The sequence below is a fragment of the Benincasa hispida genome, chromosome 7 (genome assembly GCF_027475165.1).
Source record: "Benincasa hispida cultivar pf3 chromosome 7, pf3_genome.v1.1, whole genome shotgun sequence".
NCBI lineage: Eukaryota > Viridiplantae > Streptophyta > Magnoliopsida > Cucurbitales > Cucurbitaceae > Benincasa > Benincasa hispida.
In genome coordinates this window covers 45,027,678-45,041,268 of record NC_143484.1, presented here as the reverse complement: position 1 = coordinate 45,041,268, position 13,591 = coordinate 45,027,678, and positions in this window count along the sequence as shown.

Below are 13,591 nucleotides of genomic sequence, written 5' to 3'. Positions count from 1 at the left end.
GGTGAAGAATTATTGGGAGGAAATATGAAGCCTGATTTTAGATGATTATTGAGTATGGACTTGAGGTATGTAGTACCCATTTGATGGGGTATTTGTAAATATGATTATTATAAGAATAGTTATAGCCACTTCTTGGGTTCTGGTTTTGGTGGATGGTTGATTAGATATGTCTAAGTTGGCTTGGTCCGTATTGAACTGATTTTGTGAAGGGTTTTGAATTTTATGGATGAATAGCTTAATAAGGTGTCTGATGTACTGGCTTGGATTGGCATGTAGTTTTAACTATCCTTTCCTTGTTCATCCTTGATTATGTTGTTCTTATTTGGGTTCCACATTTGTTTGTATTTGGGTGATTTCACTATTGGGTTTATCCCTTTTGTACTCTTTGGATATTTCATTCATCAATGAAATTGTTTCTTATCCAAAAAAAAATGTATTTTCTTTAAATCATACATGCATATAATTTTAAGAATTCAATTTGTTCTGATCATCGTGGGTTTCTTTTACTATATGGTGAGAATCTAGTTGACTAGGCTTCGGAGTGTCCACGTGTATAGAACTCATAAGTCAAAAGTTCGCTTGAACTTCATACAGCATACTGTTGATTTACTCTGATGTAGGATATTAAAATAGTTCATTGCATTCTCAATTAAGGGCAATATATGTTAAAAGGCTTGAACTAAATCTTGTACTGTTCTTTAGTTTCTGAAGAAACTTGCTAAGTTCTAGATTTAGGTCAATACATTAGGCTTCTTCTAAAACTCTGTGTTAAACCTATTCATGAAGATGATCCAAAGTAAAAATATGTTAAAAGGCGAAATGGAGGGATGGAAACGTAATATGAAAGAGGTTATATGTCGTTTGAAGTTCACAAAAGTAGGAACTTACCAATGAATGCTCTTTTCATCTAAATTGGCAAACTGAAAGGTCTATTTGCTATGATTGAAATATTACAATGTGCATATTGATAACTGTACATGGTGACCTATATGACTGTCCTAGCTCAAAAGAGTTTGAGTGCTGAGAATGAATGACTCTAGATGAGATGGAAAGGTGCATTCTGCAGATAAGAGGAGGGAAATAAATCTCATCGAGTAGTTTTGAGGACAAACCTTCCTAGTATTGCTGAAACTGGAAAGGAATCAATTAACTGTTTGTTTGTTGAAATCTTCAATTACATATTTTCTTAGTGGAATGAGTGCAAAACATTATATATCTTTGCTGCTTTGAATGCATTAGAAATGTGATTGTTAAAGCTCAAGCAGCAAGCAGGGTACATCATCTAATAAATTTTCACCTTTGTTACATGATGTATCAATTGTTCATTTCTAGAGCAACCTTTAGTCATGACCTTACTTGAACAGGTTCTGTTCTGTAGGTTGTACATTTGTGTTTTTGAATTTGAAAGATGTTATCTGAGTATTCATTTAATTAAAAGAACTGACTAGAGATAAGCATGGAACTGATGACAGACAACATTTGAGAAAGTTGAGGAGAAAATATGAAGCACCACAAACAGAAACGGTGATCTCTCTCTCTCATATTGAACTTACTTGGTTCCAGCCTGATATAGTGTATATGATGCTTCATTACATGACTTGTTGGAATTCTCATTTCTGTTCCATTTTTCGAGTAATTGAATCTAAAACTAGAAAAGCACAAGGTAGACAAGGAGAAGAGAAGTACTTTCCATAGTAACATAATATAACATCGAACTTCATTGATGTATGTGAATGAATGCATTGTTGAATTGAGACAGTGAGGAACAACAAAAACTTGACAGAACTATTTGTTTTCTTCTAGTCTCTTCAAGGACATCCTATAAAATTGGAACGATACAAAGAAAATATCTATTTTCTTCTGCTCCACACTCAACTTCATTAATCTGCTAAATCATGAGGATATATCTGTGAAGTCATTGTTGCATTAATCTGTAGTAGTAGCAGGAGCATATGTTATATTATCCTCTTTGGTTATTTACCATGATTTGTTTTGTTGATTTTACTAAGTTTAAAGAGAAAGTAACAGTGGCTGACATGGGTTAGATGGAGTTGGGTGTTTGAAATCATTTGGATTGTTGGATTAGTTTGATCCTACCATTGTGAAGTTTGGTGAATTTCTTGCTTGCTTCAATTTCAATTCATTTCCCCAACTAAAGGCCCTTAACTTCCACCTTCTAAATTCTTGATTTAGAATGTTATCCAAGCTTAAGGGGATAATCTGGGTTAACTTTTCTAAGTAAATGAATGTGTTTTTGGTGAATTTTCATGTCTAGAAATAGCATTGGAAGCTACTTTATAGCGTGTGTCAGCACTCTTGAAAAGTGCTTTAGCAGAGAATTTTAGATGATTTTTGTGAAAAAAAATGTACTTCGGTTCTGGAAGCTATTTATAGCATGTTTTGGACTCCTGAATTTGGATTTTTTGTTTGTTTGTTTGTGAAAAATGCTTTAAAAGTATTTACTTATAAGTTGGAATAAATTCTAATTAGGTGGGAAGCAGCTTAAAAGGATTTTGAAAAATAGTTTTGCCTTTTCTACCATTGTATAGTTAGGCTCATGCCTTTCTTATTTCTAATAAAAGTCTTTAAAAATTTGATTTTAAAAAATACAAAGTATGAGGAAGACTTCCTTAAAAAAGTAAATGTTTTCAAGTATATATAAAATCAATGTAGTTTTTTTTTTTTTTTTTGGACAATGAAATCAATGTAATTAAACATTAAAACAAATGAAAAATTAAGGCTTATTGGATAACTATTTAGGTTTTAGGTTTTATCTCATTAAAAAAAGATCATATATGTTTGGTAGATGGTTTTTGGTTTATATGTTTGGTAACTAGTTTTTATTTTATGCTTTTTGCTAGGAAACAAAAATTTGAATGTATTTGATATTTGCATTAGATTTATGTTTCTTAAAAGGTCAGGGATGTAAAGAGTGATGTTAGAGAAGGCAATATAGATGTGAAAATAGATTAATAAAAGTCTAGGGAGATAGATTAATTGTTTTGAAAAGAAAAGTTAGAGACAATCATCTTAGCGAAAATGAGCCTAGTTCAATTGGTACAATTTTGTACTATCAGTCTTAGAGGTGTTTAAAAAACTCGATAACTAGAAAAAATTGATCAATCCAACCCAATCCGTGTAGTTTAGATTAGACTATCAACTCATTTGGATTGGATTAGATTCAAATAAATGAAAATTTTTGGGTTGGGTTGACTCAAGGATTCACGTAAAGTAACCCAAACCAACCTGAACCAACTCGAACTTGTTATTTACTTTAAAATGTATATGTTTTCTTACTTATGGTTCAATTATATATACATATATATTTATTTTTTCTTTGTTTAATTTCATTATTTTTAGATAATTTATTCTTTAACGGCTCATAAAAAATAGTTTTTTAACACTTTGGAAAGAAAATTTGCATTATATAAATTGAAATGGAGTTGTCAATCTTAATTCAATATATAAAAATAATTCAATCAAATTTCTACATATTAACATTTTACTTATTTTTAGAACAAAAAGTTAAATAAATGATCCAAACAACCTGAACTAACTCAACCCAAATATTTTATAGTTGAGTTGAGTTGGGTTCATTTCTTAATAATGGGTCGAAAAAATTTACAAATCGAATAATTGGCTTAGGTCTAAAAAGTATTTTAACCCAATCTACTAACACCCTTAGTCAACTTCGATGTTAGAGGAATACTACTCCGCAAATGGTCAAGAGGAGTAATCTTGGGGAGAGAGATATTTTGAGAGAAAAATTGGGAAAGAGAATATTAACTAGAGAAAGAGAGGAATAAATGTTAAGAGATAAAAGTGAGAGTAAAGTTAGACATTAGAAGACACTTTTTTTTTTAAAAAAAAAAAAAAAAAAAGAAAAAAAAAAAAAAAGAAAAAGAAAAAGAAAAAAAAAAGGGCACAAGTTTTGGAGGAAAAGGCTTTGATAAAAATATTGAAACTTGGAGAGAAAAAAGTGAGAGAGATATATTAGAAGAGATTGAAATAAAAGTTATAGGCATGAAAATTTCAGTGAGAGAGAGAGATATACTAAAGAGAGATAAATTAGAGAAAAAGAGGAGAAAAGTTATAAGTAAAGTGAGAAATGAATTTTTTAAAGAAAAAGTTTGAATTTTTTTTCTTTTTAAAGTTGAAGTTTCAGAGAGAGAAAATTAATAGAGATGGAAAATTTTACACAATTAAATTTCTAAAAGTTTTATGGAGGGGGAAAATTTAGAGAGATAGAAAGGTTAGAAAGAAATAATAAGATAAAATCAAAGATGAAGAATAATGTTATAAGAAAAAAAGTAAGAATTTGCCAGCAAGTGAGAATCATAACTCATTTTAAATGTGTACTTTCAACCAAAATGTCTGAATTTGGATTTATAAAAAAAATATTAAAAAAGTAGTTGTTCACGTAAAAAAAATATTCAAGAGAGTGCATATGGTTTTGGTTCAAATTATCCTAGCTAGAAGTATTTTAAGTTCGGGTGTGCTAATTCTATTTAATTTTTTTTTTTTTTGTATCTCTAATTAAGCGTGGGATTAAAAGTTAGAAAAGATTTAAATGAGTGATTTTGTAATTGAGATCGGTGAGAAAACTATTTTGTGTGATTTTGATAAATTTTCAGATTTTTTCTTGTGGATCATGGTTTTTAGAGTCCTCCATGTAAACTACTATCTTTCCTAATTTTACTGTTTTATTTTAATTTCTCAATTATTTTCCTCTTTATTTTTACGATAGAAATTAGAGGTTTTTTCCCAACGAAAATTACAAGTTTTAGAAAATGGATTCTCTTTTTAAAACTCGGAAAAATATCAAATTATACCCCTGAACTTCGGGATCATATCAATTTCAATCTTAAGCTAATAACCGTATCAATTTAACTCTGAATTTTGGTGATCATATCAACTTAAACCTTGAACTTTGAGAGTTATATTAATTTAAACCCTAAATTAATAATTGTATCAATTTAAACCCTAAACTTTCATAAGTGTATTTAAATAAAACATAATGGAAGGTTTAAATTAATACAATTATGAAAGTTCATGGTTTAAATTAATATGTTTATAAAAGTCTATAGTTTAAATTGATATAACTCTTGAACCTTCAGTCTAAAATTCAGGAATATTTATCCTTAGAACTTTTTCTTTTAAAATTAACTTACCATTTTAAAAACGATTTTTTTTAAAAAAAAAAAAAAAAACATAAAACAAAAATCAGAAATTACTATAAACATCTCATAAGTAACAAAGGAAAAAAAAAAACGAAATTGTTGTTAAATAGAGTTAAATTATATATAAGGGTTATTTGAGGAATATACCATGCATGAACAATCATTTGAAACACTTGAACGAAATTGTTGGCTGGCGATTGGTACAAAATGTCGAAAATAGTAGTTGTACCAAAAATATCATCCCCCATCCTTTAACAACAAATAATGTAATGTTTTGAACTTTAATGATAGGGGTCCCCTTTTAATCAATGGATTTCCCCCCCTTTGGTCTGCGCTACTGATTTTGATTTAGGTCTAATCGATAAATCTTCAAAGTTAATTTTTATGAGAATTGACTAAATGATAACCAAAAAAAAGAAAAGAAAAGTTGTAAATATATTTTCAAAATTTATAAAAGAAATGTTGAACGATAATATTATTATCTATAAGATCAACAATACTCTCTTGTAGTGATGATATGTAAATTAAAGATTTAAATATTACTTTGGTAAATTAAAGATTTAAATATTACTTTGGTCTTTGTACTTTTAGTTTTTGTTCATTTTTATTCTTGTACTTTTAAAATGCTCGTTTTCGTTCTTATATTTTGAACTTTGGTTCATTTTGGTCCCTGAACTTTCATAATGTTCATTTTGGTCCTTGTACTTTCAACTTTAATTCATTTTGGTCTTTGAACTTTCTAAAAATAATTATTTTGACCTCTTAAAAGTGAAGTAAAAATGAAAATGATGGGATCAAAATGGTCACTTTTGAAAGTATAATGACTATATATATTTTGGGCCACTTCTTCAAGTCCTAAGCAACTATAATTTCCATTTATGAGTCATAAAGTTGCCTTTTTTTCCACTTGAAATATTATGACAAGATATTGAATTTTTCTTGAGACTTTATCAACCCTTTCGAGGGAGACATTCTTTCTAAAGGGAGAATAATATTTTGTTTTGAAGAGGATTACTTTATCATGAACCGTTACCTACGTACATGAGTTTGCTATGCTTGAATTTGAGTAGTTTAAGATTAAAAACGTTGGATTCTTTGTAATGTAGTATTTTTCTTCTTCTTTTTTTTTTTTTTAAAATTGCACTAAGGATTTCCTTTTAAACATCTATATTTATAAAACTTATGTTTTGTGTTTCGGATTTGTAATTTGGAAAAAATTAACATTTGACGACCTAAGGGATGTGTTTGACAATATGTAGTGAATGCTTGAATCTTAGACCTCGAAATTGATGGTATAAATTTACGTTAATAAGATATGCTCATATTAGCACTTGCAAGTAGTGAGATTTTCATACTTAACTTTACTAGATTCAATTTCTTAATTTTAGAGTATTCGTATATTATTGTTTTTAGTACATCAGTTATGGAGATGGAGGAACTCATCTTCGACTTAAAAGGAGAAGTGCATGTCAATTACTATTGAGTAGTTCATTTTAACTAGAATATTTATACACTCAATCTATGTATTGATAGTTTTATTATGAGCTTAATATGTTTTTGTACATTGACATAAAGTTGTAATCTAATAACGATGTAAATAGTTATTTTGTATGCTTAATCTAATCAAACATATCTTAAATAAATATTATACATTTATAGCTTAGTCAAAGACATGATCCTGAATAATGCCAGTTGTTAGAAACAACAATTTGTAATAGTATGGTATTGTTTAACTCACCAATAGACCTTATACCAACAAAGAAAATGCCCTTTCACTTATATATACCCCTAAGATCAATACTTGAACGCATCTTAGATTGCACTCATCTTTGTGAAATATATAGTTTAGTCACATTGAGGAAAAACTCAAAAGATACATTAATGTACATGAGTGATATGATATTGGATTTATAAGATCTAGTATAAAAGCATACACTATCACAAGTGTTGAACAAATGAGAAGAATATCGGCTAAAGAAAATGTATACGTTGATTCGATTAGCCAGGTAGTGGCAAAAATGTACACATGTGGTGAAAGTTTATACTTCACCACAAACACACTTTGGATTCACATCTAGCATGCCTTGATATTTATATCCTTTAGGCATTGCTAAATTTTCCGATGTGGGATAAAGCTCTCCCATTCCCTTAATTTTTTCCATGGGCCTAAACCAAAAGGTCATTTCCAACAAAAGTAGTAATCTAGGTTGTATTCCAAATATTGTATTCCATAAAATTAACAAGCAATTCAATTCCTTTTAAGGCAACACTTTCAATGCAAATCAAGAGTAACCATTTAAAATAGGTGATTTTGGGATTGGTTGCTAATAATAAAAGTAAATAATGAATGACAACACGGATTGGAGATCAAGTTTCAATCCATGGACAATATTCTTTAGGCCATGTGGCTACATCATAAATACATCAACAACTATGAACAAATAACAACTCCTATTTTACCTTAGTTTACAAGTTCTTTTAGGAAGTTAAGCAACTAGTCCTTTATCTTTACATCTAATTGAATCTTAGATTAATTCATGCATTCTCTAAGTCCTATGATGTACCTTATGTCTAAGGTTGTTTGACAACCTATATCTAGTCTCATATTCTTTGTGAGTTCCACTTATGTTCTAATTTTTTGCAATATTAAGACTCCACTAACATGTTAACTCAAATGTCCAGTTTAACTTAACAAGATGTCATTCATTCAACAAAAGAAATAAAAAGATAGATGTAAATTCGATGCAATTGCATTGCCTTAAGGCATTATTTCTTAGGGTATCCACATGATTGAATCTTTTAGAAAATTAGCTCATAAATAATTGAGAATGAATAAACTTCATTAATTCAAATGTCATAGGTTACAAAGTATTCGATTCATAGAATGCTAAGAAATGAAGGGAAAACATAGAAAATAGTAGATAAAGAATGTTGGAAAAAGAGTACAAATACTCATTGAATAAAAAACCAACATACTAAAAGCCTCTTTAGGATGGATTCAACCTTTCTCAAGGTGATTCCTTACTCTACACATGTCCTCGCAGGTAAAGGTGAACTAAAGAACTACACTTTCAGAGGAACTTTCGTTCGTAAAGAGTTTCTTGATGATTATTGTGGGTTTCCTTCAAAGGCTTGGAGATTGATGACCCTTGAAGACTTATTCACAATTTAGGCCATAATGGTTGGATGGATGCCAAGATCCATGTCTCTAACAACTCTAGTTGAAATCGAGGTGAAAAATAATTGAAGACTGGAAAACCATCAAGACTGAACAATTGGAGCAAGCATTGACTTCGTTCGAGCAGGCGATGTGGGCGTATCAAACACTTTTTCTGCAAAAATACCAAAACCAATTGTAACTATTCACAAAATTGGTCCAAATAATCTTAAACTAACTTGAAGTTGTCAAAGGACATGTGTTTACTCATTTTACTTGTTTTTGGACATCATGGGTCAAAATATCATGAAAAGTGACTCTTTTACTGAAGAAAATAACATAATGGAAGGTAAAAATATGCTCTTTGTGATATTTATCAAGTAGATAACAGGGTGAGCTCCATAAAGATGATGTGCAACTAAGATACACCCAAATATGTTTCATACTCATAATCGTTGCTTTTTCTTAGTCTTAACATAGGAATTTAGTCATACTCTCATAATGTTGATACTTTTGATATTTATCCTATTGGGGTTGATGCCCTAAATCTTGTAAGGTCCTGTAGTTTGTAAACACTTGTATGAACAAACATTTTGTGATTTATAATATATGATATTTTATTCACTTCAATCTATAAAATATATGATATTTTAGTTGCATTAACCATAAACCAATAAACTACATCCATGGTTATGGTTGTAACTTAAGCATGTATGTGGAGACGTACAAGTGGATCGTGTTTTAAGTGATAACCTAAATAGTCTGTAGTATATAGATAAGGCTAGGTACCTTATCCTAGTGACACTACGAGTATGGTCCGCTTTGTAGGTGTTAAAATTTTTGTAAAGTATTACAAATGATCTAATCCTGATCATTCATGTATTAGACATGCAAGCGGGGATATTCTATACAAAGAAGTTTGTATAAGACCGGACCATGAAATGTTTAGTCTCGTTATATAACGTCGCTCATAGTTGAGACTTTCATTTCACTATGATGACCATAGGTAATATGTCCTTAATCCCGAGTGAGTTGTGAACTCCTGCCTATGAGGGCGGTCCTTTGATTTACATGGGTGAGAGTGGCCAGATCGCCAACTCAATATGCCTAACATTTTGGGGATTCGTCTGATTGGGGAGCTGGGAACTTAGCTACACAAGATGAAATTCACTCCTTCCCCGAAACAGGGGTAAGTAGATAAAATGCTCCCTTAAGAGCTGATTTCGGATCTTGAACAATGTGACGCCACACCCTCTCTTGGCCTGAGAAGGGTTTAGTCATAGTAGGACTATGATATATTGTTCATTAGAGGAATCAATGGTACTTAAAGAGTTAGATGTACCTACAGGGGCAAAACGGTAATTTGGTCCGATTATACTTACAACCGATTTGTGAAAGATCATCGTACTGTTGGTTGGTTATATTCAATGGACATAGAAATATATCTGTACTGCAAAGATTGCAACTATCGGTCTTTAATGGAGTGCCCGATAGTTAACGGATGGTGGATAATGTGATTAAAGAATTTAGTGAGTTATTCACGTACTGTTGAAGCTTCAAGCTACAGGTTCATAAGGTCCCCTTGGTAGCTCAATGGATTCAAGTTGAGAATCAGTTTTTGGGTTAATTTGAAATGTTCAAATTAATAAAAGGGAATTTGATTATATATGATATAATTCAATTAATTCAATTATATATGATATACTTGATATAATGTATTTGATACATTATTGTTTAATTGGATGAAAAAATATTTGAATATGATTCAAATATAATTTCTATGAATTAGATTCATAGTCATTAAATTTAATATAAATATGATTTATATTAAATGTCATAAAATAAAGAAAAAGGACTAAAGTTTGTATGTTGTATATGATGCAATATTAAAACTATAGGTTATAAATATAATATGATAAGTTAGATATCATATTTATTTATAATTTATTAATTTTATGATAATTAATTGTTTTTTCTCCATAACCACCCTTAGTGGGTAGTTATACGATTCTATGGCAAATTGGGATAAAATAAAATTGTTTTAATTATTCTAAAACGATAAGTGACAAACAGACGCGTCTAGCAATCGAGTAAAAGAGTTTTACTAAACAATCACTCGAGAGCCTAAACGGTCAAGTAGCTAGTCTATGTAATAGACTTCCTCACCTACACGATAGTTCTGTCGTTTGCTCGATCATCTTTCTCCTTCACTCTAAACCTTCCCTCAAACCAAAATAAGCCAGAGCCACCACTCCTGGATTCTCACACCGAGAATACCAAGGTAATCTTGTAGTAGTGTCTAGTCTGCCTGAGGATCGAGTTTCTACTTGTTGCTATTTGAGGGATCGAGTTGTTCGCTGTGTTTGTGAACAATCGAAGGAATATACTTGAAGAAGGGTTCTTCAAAGGTATAATATCTTATCCTTTGTATTTTATTCAAAGCATGTTGTAATTTAGTTAATAATGCATAATCTGTTTTGTTTGACTGTGAATGTATGAGTTTATTCACAATAGAGTTTGGACGATCCGCTTCCACTCAAAAGTTCTTTGTAATTAAAGTTCCTTCATCTCCTTCTCTATACATTCAAGGCATGATAAGACGAAAGTTTTCTTTTCGTTTTTTTTTTCTTTTTGACAAAATGTGGAACAGAAAAATCGAACCTCTAATCCGAGATCGATAGTACAAGATTTATGTCAATTAAGTTATACTCACTTTGACATTAATTACATGAGTGTATTGCATATGTAAAGTTGTTGGATAAGAAATCATTGGCCATGTTACATAAATATTTAATTCAAACGAAAATAAATTAATAGTGTACACAAAAAGACAATGTAATTGTTTTTTTTTTTTAATGATCATGTGGGTTGTAATAATAAAGGAAAACAATCAATGAAATCCATTTTTTTAAAAACAAACATTAGAATAAATTAAGTCTTTTCTTGGAGATTCACAACACAAAATAATCTATAAGGATGATTTGTGTGAAATGAAAGTATAAATAATAATAAACATTTATGGATCTCATTACTTGTCTCCTTTATTGTTGGATAAAAGGAGTACTTATAGTCTTGTACTATAATGTTTGCAACAACTGTATTTTGTATTAATGCTTTTCCATTTTGTTTTGGAATATAGTTATTAGTCATTTAAATGTGATAGTTATCATTTAAAAATAGACGATTTGTTTTCTTTTAAATTAGAAGAAAAAAAAAGTAAAAAAAACTTGTGTTTTAAGATTTTTTTTTTTTTTTTTTTGTGTCAATAAAACAATTAACATGTGAGGTAGAAATTCAAAATCAATTATGTTATTTTGAATCTGAGTAGAGTTAGGTAAATATATTAAGGTTGGTAGAAACAAATTATACAATAAACCTTGAAAAGAAAGAAAAATGATTACTAATACATATAGTAATGGTTTGTCTTTGAAATACGTGTAAATATTATTTTAGTTTACGTGATTTGGTTTTTATATTTTTAAAATATTTAATTTGACTTTTAAATTAATTCGGTTCAATTTAGTTCAAGTATTTTCACTATATCATTTTCTGTTTGTTCATATACTTTTAGGAAAGGATCATTTGAGTCTATATTTGCTAGACTATAACGTAAAAATGGAGAGAAAAATGAGATTAACTAAAATGAAACTAAGGGACTAAAATAAAAATTTTGAAAATACAGAGATAAAAATTTACCAAATTTTAAAGGATACGAGTGAAATTGACCAAAATTAAAAGTATAAAACGAACCTAATATTAGCAAAGCAAAAACAAACCCATTTATTTGAATCCATCTCCCATACCAACTTAAATTTTGTGTTAAAACTCATACCCAAAAAGCCACGTTCTTAAAAAAAAAATTGCAAAACCACCCCAAATAGTATGAAGGTGGTTGCAATTATATCCTTTACCTTTCGATCTAAACAATTGAGTTTTCAAACTTATACAAATGTTAAAATTTGGTCCTTAAACTCACATAATTGATTTGTATAATGGTAGAAACGGTAACAATTGTAAAAGTTTGAGGATTTGATTTTTATCATTTGGAGGTTCAATTTCTATAACTATTGTAAGTTTGACTGTGTTATTGTATTTACCAACATATTTCAGGGGTGATTTTTACAAATTGTCAAAAAAAAAATATTGGGATATCTAACTCTTTTTTCAAGTCCTATTTAAGAATTTAATCGTCCTATCTACCTATTGATTTATTATATGATTAACTTCCTCGATACACATAAACATTAAATTCATTGAACCATTTGTTAAAGAAATATGGATTTTGGAAGCCTGTCCATCCTTCCTCATCCCATGATATAATTAAGTTATGGTTCAATTATTCCTAAGTGTCACATTCAAATGTGATATATTTGCATAATCATTTTTGTGTGGTGCTTCTTTGACATTTGTATAATAAAAGCATAACCAAAAAAGAAAAGACTCAATATTAGTTTGCATAGTGGTTGTATGTTCCCACACTAATAATTAAGAGTTTCAATCACCGACATTATATATGATATAATAATATAATAATAATAATATATATATATATTGGAATTTTAATATCATAAAAAAAATTATTTTGAAATGCCAATAAGAAAAGGATGCTACTTTTGGTATGGACTCATATCAAAAAGAGTCAAAAACAAAGTGGAAGGTGTTTGTGGGCCACTTTCAAGAGTGGAGGGTGAGAGATTTTTTTTTTTTTTTTTTTTAAAAAAAATTATTTTATTAATAGTTGTTTTTTAATTTTAAGCATAGTAGGTGAATAATGAAAAATAAATAAATAAAAAGTAAGTGTGCAAGTGAATTGGTTTGAATATAAGAAATAATCTTTTGGAAAATTGGAATTATTAAAGGTCGGTTAGGATTGATTTGAGAAAAAAATGTTTTTGAAAAAAAAAAACTCATTTTTATTTAAAGACTCTCGATAAAACGAATTAAAACACACATGAAAAACTATTTTGAGTGGTTGTCAAACACTCCAATTTCTTCTAAAATTACTTTTTTTTTAAAAAAAATTAAACACTTGAAAATGTATTCCAAACACACCATAAATTGATCACTAAAGGTTGATTCGTCCAAAATGAAGAAAATTGTTGTAAATTAGACTCGCTCTTTTTTAGTTATTGATCTTTTTTCCTTTCTATTTCTCTGAACATAATTGATGTACGATTGAATTAACTCAATTTAACTACTTTGTTCGGTTCAACGTCTAAACCTTGTTGTGGATAATTTTGGGCTAATAAAGAGG